The sequence below is a fragment of the Rhinolophus ferrumequinum genome, chromosome 14 (genome assembly GCF_004115265.2).
Source record: "Rhinolophus ferrumequinum isolate MPI-CBG mRhiFer1 chromosome 14, mRhiFer1_v1.p, whole genome shotgun sequence".
NCBI classification, from domain to species: Eukaryota; Metazoa; Chordata; class Mammalia; order Chiroptera; family Rhinolophidae; genus Rhinolophus; species Rhinolophus ferrumequinum.
This window is the reverse complement of record NC_046297.1, coordinates 43,072,019-43,085,852: the sequence shown is the minus strand read 5'-3', so window position 1 is coordinate 43,085,852 and position 13,834 is coordinate 43,072,019.

Here is a 13,834-nt window from a genome sequence, read left to right as displayed (position 1 = left end):
CAACTAGAGCATAGCACATTTATTACTGTACATTCCCGATCTCCAGTTGTAGAGCTTCAGGCAGTAATGCGCAGGAGGGGAGGAGAAGGACGTGGCTAAGGCTAGGTGGTCGCCCAGCAGGAAGGAGATTGTCGCGAGCTCAGGCAGTGGAGGCAGAAGGCATATGAAGGAGGGCTTCCGAGCCCATGACTGGTCCCCAAATAGTAGTTTTCCATGTTGGAGGGAGGCAAATTTATAGGGAAGAGGGCCCTATACTGTTGCCCAATTCACATGTGCCCCCCTGATTTTTAGGGCTGGGTGGCATAAGTCATCAGAAAGTTTCTTGAAAATCTCTGAATGGCTTATAGCTCCTTCTGGCTTCTGTGAGATGTTAGATGTTAGAAATGCACTAGGGCCTTGCTCCATAAAGTGTAGCCACAGACCAGTAATATTGGAATAACCTGGGCGCTTGTTAGGAATACAGAATCTCAGGCCTCCTGAATTGAATCTACATATTAACAAGATGTATAAGCTCATTAAGGTTTGAGAAGCACTTGTCTAAGGCTTGAAGGTAGAGCTGTGAGTGGAAGCCATATCTCCTAGGGATTCAAGGTAAAGCAGTATAATGGATTGCTGTGGGTATATTGTGAGCCGTGGACCAGGTCTGTTGTTGTATCAGAGATTCCTCTTCAAAACTCACTTGGGATTATCAGTGGATGAAACTGACATGATGACCAGTTAATGGGAAACTTTAGGATGACTGTCAGGTGATCACCACCTAAACCCACTGATGAATCTTAGCATCACTAAAAGTAGACCAGCCAGACGCTGTACGCTGTCTGAGGAATGGCACGACAAAGCCTGTGGCATCACCCTTGAGGTGTTATTGCCTACAAGTGAAGCTAAATCTGATCAAGCCTCTGTAAATAAGAAAGACAGGTAAACAAGTTGAATATGCTCCGAGAAGCCAAACAGACAAATCTAGAATATTGGGAAGCTTATAGGAAACAGGTTTAGTTACTGCAACAAATCAATGACAATAAAAACAAAACAAAACAAAAAAAACCCTGCTGTGGGGAGGGAAGAAATCTACATTAAAATAGACTTAAAAGACATACAACTAAATGTAATTTGTGGACCTGGCTTAGATCTTGATTTAGATAACTATTAAAAGACATTTTTGAGACAATTGGGGAAATTTAATTATGGACTGGGTATTAGGTAGTGCCAAAGGTCTATTCTTGATTTTGTTGGATGTGGTAATAGAACGGTGGTTATATATGAAAATGTCCACATTTTTAAGGAATGTACATGGAATTATGTAGAGGTGCAATGACATGACATCTGAAATTTGCTTTAAAATAATTCAACAAAAGAGGGAAAAGGTATAGATAAAGCAAATGTGGTAAAATCTCTCATAATTATTGAATTTGGGTGAATGGGTGTATGAGGATTCGTTATGCTGTTCTCCCTACTTGCTGTGTGAGTTTATTATTTTCATAAGCAAAATTTTTGTTTTGAAAAGCAACAAAATCGAGAGCTCACTGTTTATATTTATCTAGCCATTAGGCTGCGGGCAAGGGAGTGGACAGTGGAGGTGGTGTGGGAGGGCTTTAGACCAGCCTTTAAGAATGTGGAGTGTGGGGTCTCGAGACCAACCTTCATTGGCCCGTGGGTAGATGACAGCTTGGGAAATGTGTGTGTGTGTGTGTGTGTGTGTGTGTGTTGTGGGATACTCAGGTGAAAATATGATATTTAAGCCAAATGATGCAACTCTGCCCTGGGAGCTAGTGAGGACTAAGCTCAGGATGAAGTCCCTAAAGACCAGGTTTGCGACAGGGAATTCCTTTCCCCAAATATATGATGCCCAAACCAAGAAAACAAAGGGAACAGAAACTAGATGAGAAAACAGTTGTGCCAGTGCCAGGGGGGTCCCCAGAAACAATGGAGCCTCAGGAATTATCAGGGGCATGTTCATGGTCAGGCCCTGGAGACAGAGATGGAGAAAATGAGCACACAGTTCTTGGGGAGACTGAGGCCAGCACATGGAGAATCATGCATTGCTCCTCCCAGCTCCATGGGCCATGAGTGAAAGGACAACAGCTTGCTTTTCTCAGTCGTGCCTCCTAACACTCCCAACTCTGCACCAGGCAAACCACTCTGGACGTGGTATCTGCATTTTCTGGCTGGTATTTAAAACCATTTAACTTAAATATCTTCAGACTGATGCAGGAATGGAGAGACAGGAAGAAGGAAAAAGAAAGGTGATTGCTCTTTAGTCTAAGGATTTTAAAGAACTAGACTTCTTAGACTTCTACCAGAATCATGACTTGCCCAGAAGGAAGGACCCACAGAAATAATCCTGGAATCCCAGATTTAATCTTGCTGTTTTCCTCATTCTGTCAGTTGCTGCCACATATTTTCTGTAGCAATAGTATGCTAAATGTCAGAGCTGCCTATAATTTTATGACATGTAAAGCATTGATTATTAGGTAACCCTCTGCTTTAAAAGTGCCTTTGACATTTCAACAAAAGCAACTTATAAAAAGTAAGAATTTTAGGAGTTCTGTTTGTATTTTTGAATATTTAAGCAGTTATAAAATGAAACAATGGTCTATTTAGTTATTTTTTTGCTACATAAAAAAATGACCCCCAAATTTAGCAGCTTAAAACAACAAATATTTATTATCTCACATGGTTTCTGAAAGGCAGGAATCTGGGAGCAGCGTTCTGGCTCAGGGTCTCTCATGAGGCTGCGGTCAAGCCATCAGCTGGGTCAGTCATCTGAAGGCGAGAGGATCTCTTTCCAAGTTCACTCACATGGTTGTTCCATGGACTGCTGGACAGAGGGATCAATTACTTGCCATGTGAATCTCTCCACAGGAATGTCTGACTATCCTCGAGAAATGACAGCTGGCATCCCCAGAACGAGAGAAAGAGAGAGTGCGCAAAACAGAAGTTCAACATCTTTTCAGTTTGGAAGTGACACTCCATTCCTTCTGCTGTATTCTGTTGGTCACACAAACCAATCTTGGTGCAGTGTGGGAAGGAACTACACCAGGGTATGAATATCGGGAGGTGAGATCATTGGAGGCATCTTGGGGGTTACCTACCATATGAGGGTAGTTTTCAAAGCTTAAAAAATAAAATTAAAATAAATAAATAAACTAATGGACAAAGTAGACCCGCGTATCTTCATTTATGACAAAGCTATGTGCAGGGTAATAGGAACATGACAGTATTTTTAATAAATGACTTTGGGCCAATAGGATATCCAAATTGAGGGAAGGAAGGAAGGAAGGAAGGAAGGAAGGAAGGAAGGAAGGAAGGAAGGAAATAAGTTACTTGATCTTCTACCTCACAGAAAACAAGTTAATTCCAGGTGGATTATAATATTAAATGTTAAAAGTAAAACAATAAAACTTGCAGAAAAAACTTGTAAAAAAATAACTTCATGACCTTGGACTAGGCAAAAATTTCTTAAACAGAACAAAAAGGCACTAATCCATAAGTTGGACTACATTAAAATTTAAAACTTCTATATCATTAAAAGAATAAAAAGAAATTGATACACCAGAGAAAACATTTTCAACACATACAAATGGTAGAGTTTATACCTAGAGTATATTTTTAAACAAAGCAGAAACAAGGAAGGAGAGAACGAGAAAGAAGAAAAGAAAGAGGGAAGGAGGGAAGAAAGGGAGAAAAGGGAGAAAGAAAGAGAAATTCTACAAATCCATAAGAAAAAGACAATCCAAAGGAAAATGGGCCTATAAACTTGAACAAGCATTCCAAAATGTGAATATCCAAGTAATCAATGAAGATAAAAATGTACTCGAGAACAAAAACATGTTTTTAATGCACTTTAAGACAAAAGGTTTATAAAAGTAACACAGACATGTGAGGATATGGTGTAACATGTAGGTGTATATGCATTCTCTCAGAATGTCAAATCAATTTACAGGGGAGCTTGAAGTGTTCTACGTGTCTCTTATAAAAAGTAGTTTTCATTTGGGGTTCTTTAATGATTATATTTTCTCCACAATAATAGTTTTTCCTGGCTGCTATATTTTATCATAGACTGTTTGCCTTTCTAGTTTAAATAATTGTGTTTTTGTTTTAGCCGTTCAGCTGTGTCCCTCAGTTGGTAGGAATTTACCCGGAATTTACAAATCTATGGAACCTGAAATGAAGCTGAACTCCTCTGGCTTAAAAATACAAGTAGCAGGAATGGGCAGCTTAGGAGGGAAAGAAAAGTCAAAGGGAAAGAAAGAAAAAGTCTGAGAGTGGAATTTGCCTGCTTGGAATCTGGGAGAAAGCTCTAATGAGTCACAAGCTGGCTGGGTTGCCCCAGGCGAAATGCAAAATGGATCCTTAGCCAGGATCAGCCCACTGTCCCACCCAGGTCTGTTCCCTGCTCCAGGCACCTCAGTTCTTTGAAAGGAAGACAGCCTGTCCCTAAGAGGGGCCCTAACCCTCCCCCAAACAGATTTCATGATATAGGTAGACATCTATGCCCAACCACCTCAGAAGCTTCCCTGTTGTGTGATAACAGGTAAACTGGCAATCCTTGGGAAGGATTCTGCCAAAGAACATATTTTGTTGATATGCTCAGTGACTATTTTTTTCATTGAGGCAGTATTTTTTTAATTAAAAAAACTTCTAAGTGAAATTTCACACAAAAATATGGTTTCAGCTTCTTTTTAAAAAACCATATGATACCAGAGAGTAAGGGGCACGGGGTTGGTAGATGAGGGTAAGGGGGATCAAATATATGGTGATGGAAGGAGAACTGACTCCGGGTGGTGAACACACAATGGGATTTATAGATGATGTAATACAGAATTGTGCACCTGAAATCTATGTAATTTCACTAACAATTGTCACCTCAATAAACTTTAATTATTAAAAAAAATAATCAGATGATCTGACAACCCTGCGTTCACACGGCCCTCAGTGAAGATAGATGCCACCTGTGCTCAGCCTCTACCACACCCTGTTGTTAACACCCTGCAGTGCTCGGGCTGCTGTCAGCTGCCATTTTAATCACTCTTCTATTTCTCTGACATTTTTCTGCTCTTATGCCTTTACCATAAGTGGGAAAAAATGTTTAGACTGAGAGGATCACCTGTTTTAAGAAAATTGTAAGAGAGTACTTCTCTATGGAAACAAAGAATATTGTTATGTTTATTACGTAAAGAATGACTGCGTCTAAAGAACTGAAATTAATAATTGTCCTAAGAAACCATACTAAGAACTAAGATAATTGAGACGATATAGAATGAAAACATCACCAAACTGAAAAAGAATATAGACATTTCAAGGGTTTGTTTATACATGTGAATAAAATCAATGAAGTTGCTGCAAAATGTAGTTATGAATTTGATGCCAGGGCATTTAAACCTCTTACAGATGGTGGGTTTATAAAAGTACCTATGGAACATCGCAAAATATATCTTTTCTAACCAGTAACTGGGAAACCCTGGAATCCAGCATGTGCACGGTAGGACTGGAAAAGTTAGAGAAACAGTTTGGAGTCTCCAAAGAGGCCTCCAATAATTGCACTCCCTTTTCCCACCTGTGTTCTAAATAAGATGAGATGGAGGCCAAAAGGATCTTTCCAATTCAGAGAGGCACATTTGAGGTCGTGACTTAATGGGAAAACCAAATTGGACCTGCAGCCTGAACTCCAGAATTCCAGTCCCCACCCAGTCCCAGGCCTGCAAACTGACGTTATGAAAGAGCAAAGGAAAACTCATGCTTTCTGCAGGCACGTTCTGGTCAAGAGCCTGAAAGACAGCAAAAAGCCAAACAACATATTCAGTTTAATCTTCCCACATTTTCAAATCAGGGAAGTCACTCTAAAATCATCAGTGGTGTGTTCCATTGGCAACAGCACTGGTATGAACAATACTCTCTAGTTAGCTCTATTAATGAGTGTTAATGAATAATGTTAATGAGAATTTAGCTGGGACCAAAGAATTCTTAGACATGGAAACTGTGTCAGGAAAAGATTTGGTTTTATGTCCTGTGCAGTGTTAGCCTATGCTAGTAGAATGCATTAAGTGTGATTCGGACGGTGCACTTGTGACGAACAGTATAATGTCACACTTGCTTCAAATCTTACCCTGTGGAGGTAATAGGTTCTTTGTGGCAACCGAAGCATAATATGGCAATATTGGAATACCTAATTCTATAAGTCTCTCGAGAGTAATGAGCTTCCATATAAAAACAGGTCCCTACATTTGTAAATACAGTTGATCCTTGAACAACGTGGGGGTTAGGGGTGCCAACCCCCATACAGTCAAAAATCCACATATAACTTTTTACTCCCCCAAAACCGAACTACTAATAGTGTTCCAGTCCTGTTGACTGGAAACCTTACCAATAAATCAACTCTCACTAACTAGACTCCTCTATGAAGATTACTAAGGGCCTCAAAGAAAGCCCAAAGTCACTTATTTAGATGATTTTTGTTTCTTTCTGCATGTATGTTTTTAAGTCCCTGATATTTGTTGCATCTTATCTTTCAGAAATTTTATAATAATTACTTTAAGTTTTTGTGTCAGAATTTGATGTGATCATATAACTACCATCCGGCATCCTGTTTTTAATGGACTGAATACCCACTTAGCTACAATTTAACATGAATTTTTAAATTGTTTACTTTCCTGTGGAAACACAAAGAAATTGGAAATAGGTCAAACACCTACCCCCCCTTCCATCTCTTAAATTATAAAACCCTCTGGATTTTTTTGTTCTACAACATTTTCTGAAACTATTCTCATACCCCAGGACAATTATTTTCATTGGGCTAACTTCTAACTTTCTGGCACTTTTAGTCCAGGGAAACTGAAGGGTAGAATCCAAACAAAACCATGTTTACTTTTTCCACACTTCAGGAACCTGGGTAAATTCAGCCCAAAGAAGCTGAAGGAAGGAAAAAAAAAAGGGAAAAGGAAAAAAGGCTTTTCATTGTACACAACTGAAATTAGCAAAGAAGGCTTTATTTACACTGGCCATTATCATCCTAACTAAAAGGGCAAGGCAATACCTCGATAATGATAGAAAATTGTCCTTGAGAGCAACTATTGATGAGATACGGTAATCCAATGGTTGTTTGGAGGCATTTAGAGGTTATAGAGTTGAATTTTTGAGCTGCCCAATTTTTGTGGAAGGAGCAGTACATTTGGGCCCCATTTCTGGGCGTTCCCCTTGACAGCGCTTTGCCTGGGTTCAAAGTGGCACTATTTTCTCTTGGATGCTTATCTCTTGGTTAATGGATTGGTTTCAGGGAAAGGGAGAGGCTGACAGCATTCCCCTGCCCCGGACTGAGGCTGGTGGCTGCGGTCAGTCTGTCCAGGTAGGCAGCATGCCAGCCAGCTTTCCTCTGTTTGCCTTCTCACTGACATTCCCTCGTTTCCACCTGTTGGCTCCCAATGCAGGACGTTGCTATCGGGCCCTGGTTTTCTACCTCGGTGAGCATTCAACAGCCTGTTTGGATGCCTTGCTCTTAGAGCTCTGTTTAACAGAGCAAGGGATGGAAGTGCCTTCCTAGGAAGTCAAGAAAAACCGCCTGACTCAAGGTCCCCTGGGAAGTTGTTGCTACTAGTATTGCTTTAAATCAAGGTAAGCCTTCTCCCTTCCATGTCGTATTGGACATATGCAATTGCTACTCTGACCATGTTTGACGAACAAAGTATCAATTTTATGAGATTCAACTGAATAGTTGAACTGTGTGGAGCACAATGGAGTGAATTTGCGCCAAGGAGGAGGGAGGTGATATTTACTGAAGACACACTATGGGCTAGCCATGATAACCCATTCCCACCTCAAACCCCCCCAGAATACAAGCCACAGAGGGCAAAACGTACGCTTGCCTTGCTGACAATCGTATCCCTCCTCTCAGCACAGTAGATGGCTCAGTAGTTATTTGCTAAAGCAGCAGATGTAAAGCAGTGGCATAAATAGACTAAAATATTAATAACAGCTCGCAGAATGCTTGTGAAGGAATGCCCTCTCATATATATGAAATATATATGAAAAGTGACCAACAGGTGCCTGGCATATGGTAGCAGCTCAGTAAACGTTAGGATGGAGAGACTGAGAGAAGTGAAATAGTGTGCCCAAAGATAAACAGTGGAGGCAAACTCGAGCACTTTTGGTTAAATTCAAAGCCCACATTATTTTCTTTGTGCTCATACAGTTGTATTTTATACATGGTCCAATCTTGGCAGCCCCCTCTGCTTGGCTCCCCTCAATCCTCCAACCTCTACCTCCAATTCTTAGTCACGTAACCAGTGAGGCTCCTTGAGCCAGAGAAAAGGGCAAAGACAAGAAGACTTGCCAAAGGTGTGGCACCATTGTCCCCTGCTCTGCTTACCCACGAGCCCCTGAGAAACTGCTGATGGCTGAGAACTGGCAGGCCAGACTGTGCCATCTTGGCAGACATACAATTCTGTACCCCTGCTCTGCCTCCATTTCCAGAAGAAATAAAAATAAAGAGGAGAAGGACAATAAAGATGAGGAGAAGAAATATTTCCCGAGGCATCTTCTATGTACCAGTCACCTCCCTAAGCTCTTTGCTTGTATTATTCCATGCACTGCTCACAACAATCCATGATTATACTCATTTTACAAACTGAAGTCACTTACACAAGGCCACGTTATTTTAACTTAGTTCTTTCTTAGTCCAGAGCCCAAGCTTTTAACCCTTATGACCTAAGATGGACCAGAAATGTCATCATATTATCAAGACAAAACATAAGAATAGCTAAAGAAATGCATGATTGAAATATAGGAAAGTAGGCTGTCGTTTAGCCTTCTGTCATCAGGTTGCAATTGTCCAGAAATTCCCATGTTCTTAGTAAAAACCCTCGGGGGGTGGGGGGGTTCAGTCAGAGCACCTGCCCTGTCACTAGGAATTAGGAGAGTGTGGGGCATAAGATGCTGTCCTTGTTTAAACCATTCTTCAAGACAGGAGGCAAGAAAATTGGCAGAAGATAATAAGGGGCCAGGAGGAAAATATGGCAGAGATGGAGCGGCTGCCTAGTGTAGAGAATAAGAGTGAGGATCTTGGAGCCCAGCGCATTCAGGCTTGAAACCTGGCTCCAACCACTGGTGTGACCTTGGAAAACTTACCTCTTGTCTCTGAACCTTAGTTTCCTTCTCTGTATAAAAGGGAACTAATAATGTTGACCACATTGGGTAGTTACAGGATTTAAAATGAGGGTGTTTGTAAGGGACCTGGCACGCATTAAGAATTTAATAAATATTGATCTCTTCCCTCCTCCTAGGGATTAGAAAAAGCAAATTCACTTTGCTTACATGCATATAAAAAGGTTTCCGAGAGCTTCTTAACAATGAGGATCTTTGTCGGTGAATATGCAAAGCAAAAATAAAGAGAGGTTAAGAAACCTTGGCTAGCGGTGTTTCTATCTCTCCTTAGGATCAGCCTCATCACAAGGGCTTTCCACCTTAGAAAAAGGCGGAGGCTCCTGTTCGAGACGCTCTGTCTCGAATAGGGGTGAACTCCCCCCTTCCCTGACTCCAGCCCATGCTGGGCACCAAAGGATCTTAGAGTGCAAAGCCCTCCCTCCCGGTGCTTCTTTTGTCATTAGTACTTGGGCCAAAACTTAAAAGGAAAGTCAAGGGAGGTGGGGATGAGGGGAATGGCGGTGATGCAGCTGTCTTCCTGCATGCTATGAACTGTGCAAAAGGGGACAGTTCATAAAAATCCACAGGTGTCAGAATCCAAAGGTGCGCTCTTCAGAATCCAAGGCAAGAGCAAGATAGTATGTTGCTGTAATTCATTTTACTGACATCCTCTTTCACCAGTATCAAGCTGATCACAGGAACAACTCACCAAGACGTGTAACATTCTTAGTATACACTTTGCTTTTCATTTACAAGTATAAGAAACAATTTCAGCTGTTTTTTCCATTTGTGATTGTTTTCTTTGGACCATAATGCTTTAGTCACTATTCGTCCTTGCTCATCGGAGAGTTTGTAACCCACATCTTCGGGCTAATTCTGCCTCAGCAGACCGGTTGGATTCCGCCATGCTTCCTTGAGTCCTTCAGGCATTGTTGTTAAACCCTGTGCTACTCCTTACTGCAAGGTGCCGCGGGAAGCTGGGAGAGCTCAGCCTTGGCAGTGGTGCACGCCCGCCTTCCCTCTCATAGTACCCAAGGCAAACATCTCAAATGGACCATTGCACCCCACCCCTCACTTTCCTTCACCTCTGATCTCAGGCTTTGAAAAATGTTTTTTGACTTATTGAAATTGACTTATTCAAAATGCAGTTTTGTACAACTCTAGCCCTGAAAACACTATGGGAATGGTCTTTATCATTGTGCAGGATAAAAACAGAGAAGGAAAGTGATTCAAATGGCTGTTTGTTTATTTATTGCTTGAGGGCATGTGGGGGGGGAGGGGCCTGGAAGATGGCATTCTATTTCCGCCCCACTTCATTCCTCTGCGCCTATGCATGAGCACTTGCCCTCTGGGCAAGTGGCCTGATTATTTCTGTTGGGAAAATACCTGCATTCATTTGGTGAACACTGTACTTTATTTTAATAGCTAAGTATCTTTTAGGTTTTTAGCCTGACTTCAGCTCTGAAGCCAGCTGGCCAGTCTGGGACCCCCAGGCCTTTGCATGCCGAGGGAGGGTGCAGCCAAGGCTGAGATATGTGTGGATATCAGGTAGGTCTCCTGTCACCTTTCTGGATTAGACCAACACAAGCCAATTTACTTCCAAAAGCTTGGTTCTCTCCAGTCCACTCATCTTCTTAAACTTAGGGTCAGGCTTATGGGGTGCATGGAAGTGGTGGCATGCCATGAAAGTGCTTTTCAATGCACAGAAAGAATTCAAGACACCAACAGCCATAGTGACTTTGCTTTTCTAAGATGCCCAGACCCTGTTTGGGAAGGACTGCCTATGGAGTGAAAAACTACTCTACCATCACCAGTTGAGTACTTGACAAAATAAAATGTTGCTGTGGCCAGGCAGCAAGAATATATCAAATATTGGCCAAGCAAATTGTTTCAACCTTCACTATTGTGGGGACAGAGCCCCAAAAAGCAGTTTCCAGGCTCTCGGCCTCACATAGAAGGGTGCTGGCTCAGGTAGTAAATGGCCATCGACTGTGATCAAATGGCCAGCAGCTGTGGCTAGTTGGCCGTCAGCTGTAACCAGTGAGCCATTAGCCATGAATATAACTGCCGTGGCTAGGCTAGGAGAAGAGGCTAGCAGAGAAGAAAAGGAGAAAGGGGGGAGCTAGCAAGAAGATGGTGGCTGAGCCTGCAAGCGGTGCAGTGAGGGTTGAGAATTGTGTGGCTCCTGTTTCCTGTGTCTCCGACCCAGATGCCAGCGAGAGTATAGTGGTGTGACTCCCCTACCTATGGCTCCGTGGGTGTTCCTTTTTGGCCTCACCATATCCTGCGTTTTTGTGTGGGGGGCGGGACCAGAGACCCCGCAGGCCGCCCCTCACGACACTTGGCGGAGTCGGCAGGATCCCCTGCACGACAACTATACATGGGATTCACCGAGAGGTGGTTAAAAAAACATGCTGTTGTCCAAGTTATGCCCCAGAGATTCTGACTCAACGGGCTTAGGCCTAAGTATTTTTAAAAAGTTCTTCAGGTGAATTGAATGAGCAGTCAGGGTCTAAAACTCTTGCACAAGGCGCTCTTCTTTCTCAGAAAGATCCAGAATTATTTTAGAAGGATCCATAAAATAGTTTTGTTGTTTGGTGGTCTCTAACTTCTGAAACTGGAGCTGTGTGATGGTGCCTTATGTAAAGAATTCTTCTGTCTATGTGAACATTCTAGACCTCAGACTCCTCGACCATAAATTAGAGGCTTAGTTTACATGGTTTAGAAGGTCCCTCCCAGTTTTGACTTTCTAGCCTATTGTAATTCTTAATTTGGTCATTACTCAAATTCCTAAAGAGGATTACAACTGGGGGAAGTAAGTAGGAATTTGAAGATAGACAGTTAGATAGATAGATAGATAGATAGATAGATAGATAGATAGATAGATAGACAGTACTTGGTGGAGCCAAATCTTAAAGCTGACTCCCTGTGGGGACAGAGCCCCAAAAAGCAGTTTCCAGGCTCTCGGCCTCACATAGAAAGGTGCTGGCTCAGGTAGTAAATGGCCATCGACTGTGATCAAATGGCCAGCAGCTGTGGCTAGTTGGCCGTCAGCTGTAACCAGTGAGCCATTAGCCATGAATATAACTGCCGTGGCTAGGCTAGTAGCAAAAAAAGGGGGAGCTAGCAAGAAGATGGTGGCTGAGTCTGCAGGCGGCACAGTGAGGGTTGAGAATTGTGTTGCTCCTGGTTCCTGTGTCTCCAACCCAGCCGCCAGTGAGAGTATAGTGGTGTGACTCCCCTACCTATGGCTCCGTGGGTGTTCTTTTTTGGCCCCACCATGTCCTGCGTTCTTATGTGGGGAGCGGGAGCAGAGACCCCACAGACCCCGCCGGAGGCCCCGCGTGACACCTGGCGAAGTCGGCAGGATCCATTGCACTACACTCCCTCAAAGCCTGGCTATGTGGCATGATTAAGAACACAAACATACTGGAGCGCAGCCTCTTGTGACCTTGGGCAGATTAATTAACTTCTCTGCCTCAGTTTTCTTGTCTCTAAAATGGAGTCAATAATAGCACCTGCATCGTAGAATTATTGAGCAATTTAAATGAGTTAATCCATGTAAAGTACTTTGAACACTACTTGGCTATAGCAAGTGCCCAATAAATATTATCTGTTATTATTATTATGACTCCGAGACTCCTTTCCCTGACTCAAGCTCCTTGAACTACAACTGAAAACCCCTCCCTGCCTTCAGGTTCTACTGTCTCATTAGCTGAATAAAATCCATATCAAAGAGAAGAGCAAGCTCAACTGGTATTGTGAAGGTGTATCTGTTGCTGGAATCCTGCGATAAAATATTACTTACAAGGGGACAAAATCTAGATATTTGAGAGTGGTCATGCCCCCCCATGGAACAAGAAGAGCTGCCTTAAACTGCCTGCTGAAGATGGAGAACAACTTAGGGTCACCCATCAGAACACTGTTCTGAGATTTTGATTTTGTTCTGAGAAGTAAGACCAAGCTCACCTTTCCTCAGAAGAGAATCAGACATTCTCACTGAAATCACACGGAGTGGGGTCATCCCAGCTTAGCCACACACCCAGGGCTTCTGTAATACTATGAAAGCCGCAGGGGAGTTCTGAGGATTCTGATTGGCCAGAGCAGGCCATATTCCCTAGTGCAGTGCATCCCCTGGATCTTCTACTGCCCGACTCTTTCCTGCCCAGGATTATAATCTTGAAAGAGTCACCATGGCCCTGAAAGACAACACCTAGTTACAGAAGCATGATTTAAATTCTCTCCTGCCACAGCTATTATAGCTTTTGTTGCTCTTAAGCAACCAGAGAAATGCTTGAGGGAGTAATCTCTACTTCAAGTGAGATTTGATTCATGCAGAAGAAAAAGTAGGAGGCAAAGATTTGACTCACTCAGGATTTCTCAGTTTACAACATAGCAGAATTCTCATCATTGGCTTTCCTATTGTTTTTCAAGTGCAAGTTGACATACAAGCGTCTGATTTGGTGTTATAAGATGAATGAGGGGGTAGAGTGTCAGAAGCTCCAGATGGGGGTTAGGATACTTTGCTTCTAGTCTTGCCCTGCCTTGGCCACACCACCAGCTCTTAAAGCCTCAGCGTCTTTGGCCGTTGCAAAGGATGAGTCGTGGTCTGAGGGCCCTATCCACAGTGAAGTCTGTTTATAGGTGACTTTTAGTCAATCTAGTTAAATGTCCATTGTGTTGATCCTTTCAAAGAACC